The sequence below is a fragment of the Schistocerca cancellata genome, chromosome 6 (genome assembly GCF_023864275.1).
Source record: "Schistocerca cancellata isolate TAMUIC-IGC-003103 chromosome 6, iqSchCanc2.1, whole genome shotgun sequence".
NCBI classification, from domain to species: Eukaryota; Metazoa; Arthropoda; class Insecta; order Orthoptera; family Acrididae; genus Schistocerca; species Schistocerca cancellata.
Genome location: NC_064631.1, coordinates 219674931 through 219689982, shown reverse-complemented (window position 1 = coordinate 219689982; position 15052 = coordinate 219674931).

The following is a 15052-nucleotide window of genomic DNA, read 5'->3' as shown; positions in this document are numbered from 1 at the left end:
GGCCCACCATGGTTTAATAACGAAATTTGGCCGATGTCGAGGAAACAGAGAATGTTGCCCTCTCGCTTTAAAATGGAACGCACAAATGGCGACGAGCAGTGGTTAGTAGATATTCGTGCGTCTGTGAAAAGATTTAAGCGCGAAGCATACAACAAGTACCATCGTCACACCTTACCAAAAGACCTGGCAGAGAACACGAGAAAACACGAGAAAATTCTGGTCTTACGTAAAGTCAGTAAGCGGGTCTAAGGCGTAACTCAGTCCCTCGTTGACCAGTCTAGTGTGGCAGTTGAAGATAGCAAAACGAAACCCGAAGTTTTAAATTTCACGTTGGAGAAACCGTTCACGCAGGAGAATCGTACAAACATACCGTCATTTGACCACTGGATAGACTCCCATATGGACGACACAATAATAAGCATCCCTGGTGTAGAGAAACAACTGAAAGACTTGAAAGCAAATAAATTACCAAGTCTGGATGGAATCCCATTTCGCTTTTACAAAGAGTACTCTACGACACTGGCCGCTTACCTTTCTTGCATTTGTCGTGAATCTCTCACCCAGCACAAAGTCCCAAGCGACTGGAAGAAAGCGCAGGTGACTACAGTATATAAGATGGGTAAAAGAACGGACCCTCAAAATTACAGACCACTGTCCCTAACTTCTGTTTGCTATAGAATCCTTGAACATATTCTCAGTCCGAATATAATAAACTCTTAAGACTAAGAAGCTTATGTCCACCAATCAGCATGTTTTAGAAAGCATCGCTCGTGCGAAACTCAGTCTGGTTTTTTCTTATATGATATACTGAGAACTATGGATGAAGGGCAACAGCCAGATTCCATATTTCTAGATTTCCGTAAAGTATTTGACACGGTGCCACATTGTAGGCTGTTAAAAAAGGTACTAGCACATGGAATACGTTTACAGATATGTGAGTGATTCGAATACTTCTTAAATAATAGAACCCAGTATGTTGCCCTCGACGTCGAGTGTTCATCAGAGACAAGTGTACCCTCAGGAGTGCCCTAAGGAAGTGTGATAGGACCTGCTCAAATGGTTCAAATGGCTCTGAGCACTATAGGACTTAACTTCTGAGGTCATCAGTCTCCTAGAACTTAGAAATACTTAAACCTAACTAACCTAAGGACATCACACACATCCATGCCCGAGGCAGGATTCGAACCTGCGACCGTAGCGGTCGCGCGGTTCCAGACTGAAGCGCCTTTAACCGCGTGGCCACACTGGCCGGCGCGGTCAGGAGGGGCAGTCTGTAGTTGTTTGCTGATGTTGTTGTGGACTGACAAGACAGCCAGTCCACAGTGACGGCTAACCGAAAGGCACGCGTTTACACACGCCGGCTGGCGTTATGTCTGAAACAGGATACGTAATGAATGCTATAAGAAAAGTACGTAGCTGCTGGAATACTTAACTTTAATCCATCATTTGTATACAGCATTCTTGATGATACAAGTGAGACTCTCTCTAGAAATGGTTAATGGCGCCTTGCTAGGTCGTAGCCATGGACTTAGCGGAAGGCTATTCTAACTATCTCTCGGCAAATGAGAGAAAGGCTTCGTCAGTGTAGTTGCTAGCAAAGTCGTCGTACAACTGGGGCGAGTGCTAGTAAGTCTCTTAAGACCTGCCGTGTGGTGGCGCTCGGTCTGCAATTACTGACAGTGGCGACACGTGGGTCCGACATGTACTAATGGACCGCGGCCGATTTAAAGCTACCACCTAGCAAGTGTGGTGTCTGGCGGTGACACCACATTCCTCCCCCGCAAATCGGCGAACGGTCGTGTGATAAGGCTTCCGCCCGCCGTGGGGAGGGCCCCATGCTGACGTATGCGATGAGGTGGGGAGCCTAACAACAGGCGAGGCTGTGCCACCCGCACCCGGCCATTCGGTCCGAGGGGAGCTAGGAAACGCCTGAAAACCTAGTCCAGGGTGCACGTCAACATGCGGTGTACGCGCCCGTAGAGAGACAGGGGGGCCGAAGGGTCGACCTCCATTGCGTCGGGGTATCCGACGCGCGATGACGCCATGTGGTCCGGAGCGGGCAAGAGTTCCATGGCGGAGGACAGCTGGTCACGGGAAGCGATCGGTGGCGCGTGACCCAGGGAGGCGCTTGGCGGCTGCAGCGAAGCGTCCACTGCGGGCGGCGCCGGCGGGAGAACAGGCGGCGGCGGCGGCGGCGGCGGAGGCGCGTCGCCATGGGGCAAAATGGAATGCATCGTCGGTAACACCTGGGGATGAGGCGAGCCAGTAGATGGGTCCCCAGGGCGCTGACCGGACGGCACCGTCGCTGAATGCAGACGGGGAGCAGCAGAACCCGTGCGACGACAGAGGCGCAGCTGATCGAGATGCCGACGCACCTCACCAGAGGCCCCCAAAACCAGATACATCGCGCGGCCGAGGCAGCGAAGAATGCGCCCTGCGAGCCAACGCCGAGAACCGCGATAGTGGCGAAAGAATACAACGTCGCCTGGAGCAAAAGCAGGAGTCTGCCGCTGCACAGGAACCTGATGCGGCGGATGCAGCAAAGACATCAAGGTTCGATGAGGACGACCATGGAGCATCTCAGCCGGCGAGCGACCATCCCGGGGCTGAGAGCGATACGAGGACAAAAAGAGCAACAACGCGTCCTCCCGAGAATGCGACTCTTTCAACTTCAACATCTGTGACTTGAAAATCCGGACCAATCGTTCAGTGGCACCGTTTGACTGAGGCGAAAACGGCGCGAATGTCAGATGTTGAATACGATTGGCCTTGCAGAATGACAAATTCTGCGGACATGAATTGTGGGCCATTGTCGGAAACAATAGTCTGTGGAAGACCTTCAATGCAAAAGATAGCAGACAACGCTTGGATGGTGGCAGAAGACGTCGTGGAAGACATCCGGACAACAAAAGGAAAATTACTGAAGGAATCGACAACAACCAACCATCAAGCATTCCAGAATGGACCAGCAAAATCGATATGTAAGCGTTGCCAAGGGGAAGTGGCATTTGGCCAAGCAAAGAATTTCCGCGGTGGCGCGGATTGTTGTTCGGCACACGCCATGCAAGAAGAGCACATGTGCATAATCGCAGCATCGATTCCGAACCAAGTACAGTGCTGACGAGCAAGTTGTTTCGTTCGCACTATACCCCAATGTCCTTGGTGAAGAAGCTTTAAGACAGAGGACTGTAACGAACGTGGGACCACGACCCGAGACTGATCATTATCAGAACGCAACAGCAAAACACCATGTCGAATAAAAAGTCTCTCCTTGTGAGCAAAAAATCGGTGAACCAACGGATCCTCGATCCGTGACTTGGACAAGGGCCATTGCGTAGCAACAAAACGCAAAACTGTAGCAAGGACAGGGTCAGCTGCTGTGGCTGTAGCTACACGACGAAAATCAATCGGAAACGATTCGACCACGTCATCAGCTTCCGCATCAATGAACATGCAAGCAAGTTCGGAAGAATTGAATGCTTTATCCTCAGCAACAGGCAAACGGGACAACGCATCGGCGTTTCCGTGCTTAGCAGTGGACCGATACAAGATATCGTAGCGGTACTGCGAGAAGAAAATAGACCAGCGAATGAATTTCTGCGCTGTACGTGGAGGTACAGGCTTGTTCGGATGAAAAAGCGATGTCAAAGGTTTGTGGTCTGTTATGATGGTAAAGTGACGACCACACAAGAAATCATGAAACTTGGTAACACCAAACACGAGAGCCAAAGCTTCTTTCTCTATCTGTGAATAATTTCTTTGCGCAGACGACAGCAATTTGGACGCAAAGGCAATAGGGCGATCATGCGAACCATCTTTGTGCTCAAGCACAGCACCGATCCCGAAATCCGATGCATCTACCATCAACAAAAGGGGTTTCCGGGGATAGTATGGCGTAAGGCAAGTATTTGAAAGCAACGCCGATTTCAACTGGCGAAAGGCGCGTTCGCATTCCGTCGACCAGACGAACGGAACACCCTTATGGCGTAAGCGATGAAGCGGAGCTGAAATGGAAGAGGCATGGGCGATATAACGGGTATAATAATTAATTTTTCCCAGCACACTCTGTAGCTGCTTCAAATTCTGCGGCGAAGGCAAGTCCTGTATGGCACGGAGGTGCTCTGGACTCAGATGTAAGCCTTGGGCATTGATTACATGTCCCAGATATGGTAAGTCACGAGCAAAAAACACACATTTGTCCTTCCTCAAGCGAAGACCATTCTGTCGCAAGACCTGAAATAATGTTCGTAGATTGATTAAATGGTCTTCTGCTGTCTTGCCGGAGATCACAATATCGTCCAGATAGTTTGCTGCAGTAGGGACCGACGCACAAACAGTTTGTAAATATTGCTGAAACAATGCAGATGCGGATGCACACCCGAATGGTAGTCTTTTGAATCGGTACAAACCAAGATGCATGTTAACCACCAAGACGCGCTGGGATTCTTCGTTCCCGGTATTTGCAAGTACGCATCAGCTAGGTCCAACTTTGAAAAATATTTTCCCGGGCACAGTTTGTCAAAAAGATCTTCCGGGCGGGGTAAAGGAAAAGTTGCAGTCACAAGTTGTGGATTCACTGTTGCCTTGAAGTCCACACAAAGTCTCAGTTTTCCGGAAGGTTTTTGCAAAATTACTAAGGGTGAAGCCCAGAGAGATTCCTGCACACGTTCAATTACACCTTGTGATTCTAAATCGTTTAATGTTCTTGCGACCTCATCACGCAATGCGTGGGGAACATTGCGCGCTCTGAAAAATTTCGGTTGCGCGTTTACTTTCAGTTCCAAATGTGCTGCATAGTTCTTAGCGCAACCAAGGCCCGGCGCAAAAATGTCTGCAAATTCTTCACATAGACGAGAAACACTGGGGGAAGGCACAGTCTGGTTCACTGATAGGACCTGATTTACGATAGACAAGTTAAACAACTGAAATAAATCTAAACCAAACAAGTTCACTGCAGAAGAAGAATGAAGAACGTAAAATGACATAAGTTTTGTTTGACCTTGTATGTTGCAAGAAGGCTGCACTGTCCTAACACAGGGATATGCTGTCCGGAATAACTAGTGAGCTGAACATTTGCGGCACGCAACGGAGGTGCGCCCAGTTGTTTGTACGTGTCGCGATTGAGTAGTGAAACTGCAGCTCCGGTATCGAGCTGGAACAGGATCACGTTGCCATTAATTTCCAAGTCTACAAAAAGTTTATTGTCCTGCGGACGACAAGAACGACTGTCTCGTGCAACGTGAACCGACACTGGTACAGAAGCACTTGCGATGTGACGGGATTTCCGTCGATGTCGACGCACACTGTTTGTGGGATGAACACAGTCACTGTGAGAAAGAGTAGCACTGGACGGTGTGGAATTAACTTCATGAATGTCCATGGGCGAAGGTTCACGAGCTGGCCACGGTGGTCTAGCGGTTCTAGGCGCTCAGTCCGGAACCGCGCGACTGCTATGGTCGCAGGTTCGAATCCTGCCTCGGGCATGGATGTGTGTGATGTCCTTAGGTTAGTTAGGTTTAAGTAGTTCTAAGTTCTAGGGGACTGATGACCACAGATGTTTAGTCCCATAGTGCTCAGAGCCATTTGAACCATTTTTTTTGAAGGTTCACGAGTCTGAGTATTCTTGGTTCGATTCCGGCGCGAAGCAAAGGGCCTGGAATGGTTGTGAGTGTCCGATCTAAGCTTTTTCTGGCAAACACTTTGAACATGTCCTTTTTTATTACAGAAAAAGCAAATAGCTTGGCGTGACAGGCAATTCTCACGCGAATGTCTAGTTGCACACCGCGGGCATGATTTCAGCACTGCATTTGCCTGCTTTCGCGGGACACGTGGCTGTGCGGACGTGGGCGAAGGCTGTTTACAGTTCCGTGCAGCTCGCCCGGCGGGCCGGTTAATGTGACACACAGCTGGCGAAGTTTCAAATGATTCCTGAGCAAAGTCAAGTGTGTCTTGCCTATCCAATATGTCTGTCACTTCTTGAAGGGAGGGATTGACTAGTTTCAAAATCTGTTCCCATATGCGAACATCAGAAACGTTCTGTGCTACTGCATCACGCTACATAGTATCTGAATAAGGGTGTTCACATTCACACTCAAAAACACAATCCCTAGTAAGGCCATGCAATGTTGCAACCCACTCCCGATTAGTTTGACCGGCCGTACGTTTTGTACGAAAGAATGTATACCTTTTTGCAACGACATTAACTGATTCTTTGAAATATGCATCTAATGCAGACAAAATTTCTTCGTAGGACAGAGTTGCTATGTCGCGTCGGGGAAACAATTTCACTATCACACGGTAGGTGGACGCACCGACACAAGAAAGGAGATGAGGCTGCCGCTTGTTACCTTGAATTCTGTAGGCAGCGAGATGAAATCGACCACTCCGTCCAGCTTTCCAGTGCTGGATCGTAAGGTCGAAACTGGGGTGCAACAGCATGTTGTGGCGGCGGTAGCGATGAAGCGGCGGCCGCCGCATCTTTTTGCAGTGCACGTTGACCCTGGACGAGCTGTCCAAGGGCATCCAATAACGCCTGCGTCTGCTGATTCTGCAAGCGATAAAATTCGGACAGTACCTCTGGAGAATGTGGCGAAGCCATGACACAAATAAATCAGAGCAATACGAACGCGAAAGCCGCTTTTAAGACTCGTCGCCAAACTGTTGTGGACTGACAAGACAGCCAGTCCACAGTGACGGGTAACCGAAAGGCACGCGTTTACACACGCCGGCTGGCGTTATGTCTGAAACAGGATACGTAATGAATGCTATAAGAAAAGTACGTAGCTGCTGGAATACTTAACTTTAATCCATCATTTGTATACAGCATTCTTGATGATACAAGTGAGACTCTCTCTAGAAATGGTTAATGGCGCCTTGCTAGGTCGTAGCCATGGACTTAGCGGAAGGCTATTCTAACTATCTCTCGGCAAATGAGAGAAAGGCTTCGTCAGTGTAGTTGCTAGCAAAGTCGTCGTACAACTGGGGCGAGTGCTAGTAAGTCTCTTAAGACCTGCCGTGTGGTGGCGCTCGGTCTGCAATTACTGACAGTGGCGACACGTGGGTCCGACATGTACTAATGGACCGCGGCCGATTTAAAGCTACCACCTAGCAAGTGTGTTGTCTGGCGGTGACACCACAGATGTCATGGTGTATAAGGTGTTGAGGTTGTGTAACTGTAGGAAGATACGTACAAGACGGCTTAGAAAAAAATTACAGTTGGTGTGGCGCATGGCAGCTACCCCTAAATGTGGAAGAATGTAAGTTCATGCAGATGGGTAGGAAGATCAAACCTGTAATTTTAGGATAATGTATTACTAGTGCCCTGCTTGACACAGTCAAGTCGTTTAAATATCTGGGCGTAACGTTGCAATGCATTATGGGGTGGAACTAGCGTGTGAGAACTGCGGTAGGAAAGGCGAATGGTAGACTTCGGTTTTTTGGGAGACTTTTAGGAAAGAGTGGTTCACTTATAAAGGAGATTGCATGTAGGACGCTGGTGCGACCTAGTCCAGATACTGCTCGAGTGTTTGGGATCCGTACCAGGTCGGATTGAAGTAAGATATCGAAGCAATTCAGAGCCGCGCTGCTAGATTTGTTACCGGTGTCACGGAGAGCTTCGGGAACTCAAAGGGGAACTACTGGAGGAAGGCGACGCTCTTTTCGAATTACACTATTGAGAAAATTTAGAGAACCGGCATTTGAAGATGACTACCGAAGGATTCTACTGCCGCCAACATACATTGCGCGTAAGAACCACGAAGATAAGATGCGAAAACTAGGGCTCATACGGAGACTTGTAGACTGTCGGTTTTCCCTCGCTCTGTTTGCGAGTGGAACAGGAAAGGAAGTGACAAGTAGTGGTATAGGGTACCCTCCGCCACGCACCGCACGGTGGCTTCAGAAGTTTCTATGTAGATGTAGATGTAGATGTATACTATGTGATTAAAAGTATCCGGACGCCTGGGTGAAAATGACTTACAAGTTCGTGGCACCATTAACCTTGATGAAACTTCCAGTATCGTTGGTATATGTTCAATCAGGTGCTGGAAGGTTTATTGGGGAATTGCTGCCCATTCTTCACGGAGTGCTGCACTGAGGAGAGGTACCGATGTCGGTCGGTGATGTCTGGTACGAAGTTGGCGTTCCGAAACATCTCAAAGGTGTTCTTTAGGGTTAAATTCGGAACTCTGTGCAGGCCAGTACATTACAGGGATGTTATTGTCGTGTAACCACTCCGCCACAGGCTGTGCATTATGAACTGGTGCTTGATCGTGTTGAAAGATGCAATCGCGGTCCCCGAATTGCTTTTCAACAGAGGGGGAGCAAGAAGGTGCTTAAAACATCAATGTAGGCCTACGCTGTGATAGAGCCACGCAAAACAAGGGGTGCAAGCCCCCTCCATGAAAAACACGACCACACCATAACACCACCGCCTCCGAATTTTACTGTTGGCGCTATACACACTGGCAGATGACATACACTGAGCATTCGCCTTACCCACACCCTGCCGTCGGGGCGCCACATCGTGTATCGTGATTCGCCACTCCACACAACGTTTTTCCACTGTTCAGTCGTACTATGTTTACGCTCCTTACAACAAGCGAGGCGTCGTTTGGCATTTATCGGCGTGATGTGTGGCTTAAGAGCAGCCGATCGACCATGAATTCCAAGTTTTCTCACCTCCCACCCTACTGTCATAGTACTTGCAGTGGATCCTGATGCGTTTTGGAATTCCTGTGCGATGGTCTGGATAGATGTCTGCCTATTACACATTACGACCCTCTTCAACTGTCGGGTGTGCCGCGCGGGATTAGCCGAGCGGTCTCAGGCGCTGCAATCATGGACTGTGCGGTTGGTCCCGGCGGAGGTTCGAGTCCTCCCTCGGGCATGGGTGTGTGTGTTTGTCCTTAGGATAATTTAGGTTAAGTAGTGTGTAAGCTTATGGACTGATGACCTTATCAGTTAAGTCCCATAAGATTTCACACAACTGTCGGGTGTCTCTGTCAGTCAACAGACGAAGTCCGCCTGTACGATTTTGTGCTGTACGTGTCCCTTCTCGTTTCCACTTCACTAACACATCGGAAACACTGGACCTAGGGACGTTTAGGAGTGTGGAAATCTCGCATACAGACGTATGACACAAGTGACCACGTTCGAAGTCCGTGAGTTCCACGGAACGCCCCATTCTGCTCTCTCACGATGACTAATGACTATTGATGTCGCTGATATGGAGTACCTGGAAGTAGGTGGCAGCACAATGCACCTAATATGAAAAAAACTTATGTTTTTGGGGGTGTCCGGATACTTTCGATCACATAGTGTACCTCAAATTCGTCCTCCGAGCAGTAGATTGAGATGCCTACGTCCAGGACAAGTATAGTTCGATTGTCCCAGTTCACCACATAGTCTTTCATTAGTTCCCTGGTGAGCAAATATTAGTAAACTATATTACCTTATAAGATCCAGTGATTTTTCGGGAGAGGTTTTAGATGCTTTGAAATCAGGTCTGTAGTCAGGTGAGAAAATGGACCCACTCTATTTGCCAAATGCATACTCTAGACAGTGATTCGTAAGTAGTGAAAAGGTGTTGGAAATTGACTCAGGGTTAGCTATAGAAACATGAATTTGCAGTTGACCTCATATTTTTTTTCTTATTCGCTAGACACATTTGCACAAGTCAATGAACTCAATACCCCAGTCAGCAAAAGGAGGACTTCAGACCTCTTTTGATAAAACTGAATTTTATGCAAACATCAAGTCACCACTTAGAGTACTATAGTTAGGCGAAGGGTAATTCAAACGGACAGAGAAGTTTAAACATGAAGGAGAGTGGACAGAGCCAAAAATTTGTGATAAAGAAGCCCTTGCATCACACACAGCACATCAACTAACCAAAGGTGTCTATAAGAAAGAATTATTTTATGTTAAGACATGAAATTGCCGCTCAGCAATACGACCGGAGGTTCCATGTACCGCCGAATGCCTTGCTATGAATAGAAAAGGTCCGATAGAGCAATTAGATACGAGTAAAAGATCTTCAGGAAACTTGTTAATTCACTAGGCGACAAAAACACTAACTCTATACACATGTAGGAAAGATCGCAGACACCAAACGATGGAGGCCGTGTTACCCGTATGAATCCGAAAAGGTTGAGCAGTCGGATGTTATGCGACTTCCTAACAATTAAACCAGAAAGTGGTGAGGTGGGCTGCGGTAGGAGAAAAAGTGCAAGAAGTGGGGACAACAAGAACACCTTTGTTTTTTAGGAAAAACTAAAACTAAAAACTGTCAAGAAGTGTATTAAATAGAGGAAGGGACAACATAGGAAATGTATACAGAAATACTAGGCCACTGTTAAGAAAAGGTACAAGGTCAAGGAAAAATGCAGTAGAAATTACATATTGACCCTCTCTCATCCACGCAGAGACTGATAATGTAATAACGATTATAAAATTTGTCTCACTGTCTTATCTATCCATTTTTTAGTACTTTGTAAGTTGAATACCACAAGGGTACGTCATTTTTGTAATCTGATCGTTGAAATAGGAGTTGTTATACACTGAGGTGACAAAAGGCATGAGACAGAGACACGCACATATACAGACGGCGGTAGTATCGCATACACAAGGTGTAAAAGATCAGTGCGTTGGTGCAGGTATAGCTTGCACTCAGGTGATTTATGTGAGAAGGTTTCCGATGTAAGTATGGCCGCACCACAGGAATTAAAATGGTAGTCGAAACAACACGCTTGGAACATTCCATTTCGCAAATCGTTAGGGAATTAAATATTCCGCGATCTACATTGTCAAGCGTGTGCTGAGGATACCGTATTTCAGGCATTACCTCTCACCACGGAGAATGGAGGGGCCAAAGGTGCGACCGAGAGCATCGGCGTTTGGGTAAAGTTGTCAGTGCCAACATACAAGCAACAACGTGTGATATAACCGCAGAAACGAATGTGGGACGTATGACAAAATAAACCGTTAAGATAGTGCGGTGAAATTTGGGGCTTTGATTACAGCGTGACATTGCCTGCAGCGTCTCACCTGGGCTCGTGACCATATCGTTTGGACCCTAGAGCACTGGCGACTGCTATGGTCGCAGGTTCGAATCCTGCCTCGGACATGGATGTGTATGATGTCCTTAGGTTACTTAGGTTTAAGTAGTTCTAGTGGACTGATGATTTCAGATGTTTTCCCATAGTGTTCAGAACTATTTGAACCATTTTGAACCTAGAGCACTGGAAAGCGTGGCTCGATCAGATTAGTCCCGATTTCAGTTGGTAAGAGCAGATGACAGGGTTCGGGTGTGGCGCAGACCCCACAAAGCCATGTACTTAAGTTGTTGCAAGGCACTGTGCAAGCTGACGTTGCTCCATAATGATGTGGTCTGTGTTTACATGGAAAGAATTTTGTCCTCTGGATGTTCGGCTATTTGGAGCCCATTTGTAGCCATTCATGGACGTCATGTTCTGAAACAACGATGGGATTTTTATGGATGATAATGCGCCAAGTCACCAGGCCACAAAGTTAGCGTTTGGTTTGAAGATCATTCGGGAACGAATGGCTTGGCCATCCAGATCGCTCGGCGTGAGTCCCATCGGACATTTATGGAACATAATCGAGAGGTCAGTTCGTGCACAAAATCCTGCACCGGTAACACTTTCACGATTCTGAACGGCTATAGAGGCAACATGGCTCAATATTTCTGCACAGGACTTCCAACCACTTGCTGCGTCCATGCCGCGCAAAAGGAGGTCCGACCCCACATTAGTAGGTATCCCATGACTTTTGTCACCTCAGTAGACATCTGAACATCACGTCGTGGTACGTGTAAATCTAGAGCAGCGTTACACGGGAACTCCGCCGTTCTGTGGGGAGAAATAGCAGATGCGATTTGTGTCTGGGAGCAACGCTTGTTGAACATTGCAGTGGTCCTAAAGCTACAAGCCGCTGCACCAGAAGCACCCTGGTCGACGAGCAGTTACTGGACAGGCAGCTGGTCATCGGACGATTCGCCCATAGCGATGCAGTTCCCGCCGTTTACAACTGTCATAACGGTCTCCAGCCGCAACGAAGTGGGCAATAAGTTTTCTCGCTTCGCACAACAGCCTGAGGAAATATCCTTTGGCGACGCGACCCGTGGGTAGAGGGGTCGACGAACATTCGCTGTCAGGCCGGTCGGCCGTCTGCAAGGTCGTAAACACGAAGCCTTCGCACGGTCGGGCCGGGCCGTGGTACTGGATTATAGTCAGAACGAATGAAGCGCAGTGGAGAGCGTTTGAGCACTACCACCCCGCTATTTCGATGTTGTTACTCGGAAAATAACATTTGCCTCTTCATGTACACTCCACGGAAAAGAAAAAAACAGCATGAAGGAGTTACTCAAATGGGACGAAAATCGTTAGGTTTGATGTGCATATACGGACAAAAAAATTATTATAATTTTAGAAAAAATTGGATGATTTATTTAAAAGAACGAGCTTCACAAACTGAACAAGTCCGTAACGCGTTGGTCTAACTCTGGCCATTATTCAAGCAATTTTTCGGCTTGGCATTGATTATCGTAAATTATCCTAAGGACAAACACTACACAGTCATGCCCGAGGGAGGACTCGAACCTCCGCCGGGACCAGCCGCACAGTCCATGACTGCAGCGCCTTAGACCGCTCGGGGGCAGGTACGGCCAACTTGGTGCAGGTCTTATTACATTCGAGGCCACATTGGGCGATCTGTGCGCCGGATGAGGATGAAATGAACTCAACACCCAGTCCCTGAGCGGAGAAAATTCCCCGGTCTACGGTCGCAGATTCGAATCCTGCCTCGGGCATGGATGTGTGTGATGTCCTTAGGTTAGTTAGTTTTAAGTAGTTCTAAGTTCTAGGGGACTGATGACCTCCAATGTTAAGTCCCATAGTGCTTAGAGCCATTTGAACCATTTTTTCCCCGGCCCAGCCGGGAATCGAACCCAGGCCTGTTAGGGCGGCAGTCCGTCACGCTGACCATTCAGCTACAGGGGCGGACTAGGGCTGTCCATAAATCCATAAGAGCACGAAGGGGTGGATATCTCTTTTAAACTGCACGTTGCAATGCATCCGAGATATGCTCAATAATGTTCATGTCTGTGGAGTTTGGTGGCCAGCGGAAGTGTTTAAACTCAGAAGAGTGTTCCTGGAGCCACTCTGTAGCAATTCTGGACGTGTGGGGTGTCGCATTGTCCTGGAATTGCCCAAGTTCGTCGGAATGCACAATGGACATGAATGGATGCAGGTGATCAGACAGGACGCTTGCGTACGTGTCACATATCAGAGTCGTGTCTAGACGTATCTGGGGTCCCCTATCACTCCAACTGCACCGACCTCACAACATTACAGAGCCTCCATCAGCTTGAACAGTCCTCTGCTGACATGCAGCATCCATGGATTCACGAGGTTATCCCTATATTCGTACACGTCCATCCGGTCGATACAATTTGAAAGGAGACTCGTCTGACCAGGCAATATGTTTTCAGTCATCAACAGTCCATTGTCAGTGTTGACGGACCCAGACGAGGCGTAAGCCTTTGTGTCGTGCAGTCATCAAGGGTACATGAGTGAGCCCTCGACTCCGAAAGTCCATGTCGATGATGTTTCGTTGAATGGTTCGCACTCTGACACTTGTTGATGACCCAGCACTGAAATCTGCACCAGTTTGCGGAAGGGTTGCACTTCTGTAGCGTTGAACGTTTCTCTTCAGTCGTCGATATTTTTCCGGCTGTAGCGATATCGGAGATTTGATGTTTTACCGGATTCCTGATATTCACGGAACACTCGTGTAATGATCGTATGGGAAAATCCCCACTTCATCGCTACCTCGGGGTTGCTGTGTACCATCGCTCGTGCGTCGACTATAACATCACGTTGAAACTCAGTTAAATCTTAATAATATGCCATTGTAGCAGCGGTAACCGATCTAACAACTGTGTGAGACACTTGTTGTCTTATATAGGCGTTGCCGACCTCAGCGTCGTATTCTGCCTATTTACATATCTCCGTATTTGAACGTATGTCTATACCAGTTTCCTTAGCGCTTCAGTGTAGTATGTCAGTTCATACGAAGACATTGGTTTTAGTGTTAATATTGCATCAGTGAGTAGTACTATTTTCTGAAGCCCACTTGTCCGTATGCAAAGTTGGCACAATGCATCATTTATGGCCTGAATTTAGACTTCACAGTTGGTACAAACCTCGGCGTGCAGTTTCATCTGAATTTATTGCAGAGTCAAACATGGACACAGTCTTGCGAAGGGTACCAGCTTATAATTGCGCCAATGGAAATGAATCTTATCGTGCCCAAACTGACATCAGGTTTCGTTTGTGGTTTTCTGTAGAATCGAATGCAACAGTATTTTAGAAGTATTTAACTGGAGAACAAGATTGTATCAAGTTTTATTTTTTGGTGATGGGGTGTAACCACTTTGAGAGTGATTTCTTGGTTTAAAGTTAAGTGTGCACTGGGAATGTGTTGCATAACTGCAGAACTGAAAGACTTAACTGTGCACTGGGAGTGGGTTGCATAACTGCAAAGCTGTGAGACAGGTTCCTTTAAATGTAGTTGGTCTGTTGGAAGCAGATATTCTGCAGTGATACAAGGCTGGCTCGTGCTACAACTTACTCAGACTGTTAAATTTACAAGTTAAAAGAGTAGTAGTTCTTAAAACTAGAATAAAATTAAAAACAAAAAGAGTGCCGTGGAGCTTCAGCTACTCAAATTAAACTCCGAATATGAGTACAGACTGACATTTATTAAAATATTAATATTACATTTATATGATACTTTACCAAGCTCATCAAAAAATTTCTTCATAGAAAAGATAATATCATTAAGATCTGGAGCAGGGCCAATTCACGCGCAACAAGCCGTTAAAGGAAGACGAAGCTGTAGTGCTTCAACGCCACCTAAATTCGAAAGCAACACCAAGTGGGTTCCCTTACAAATATTCCCAGACGTAAAGGTTGTCCCACATTTCACAGTGATAACAACCCTGTAATACTAACAGGGCATATATGGCTTC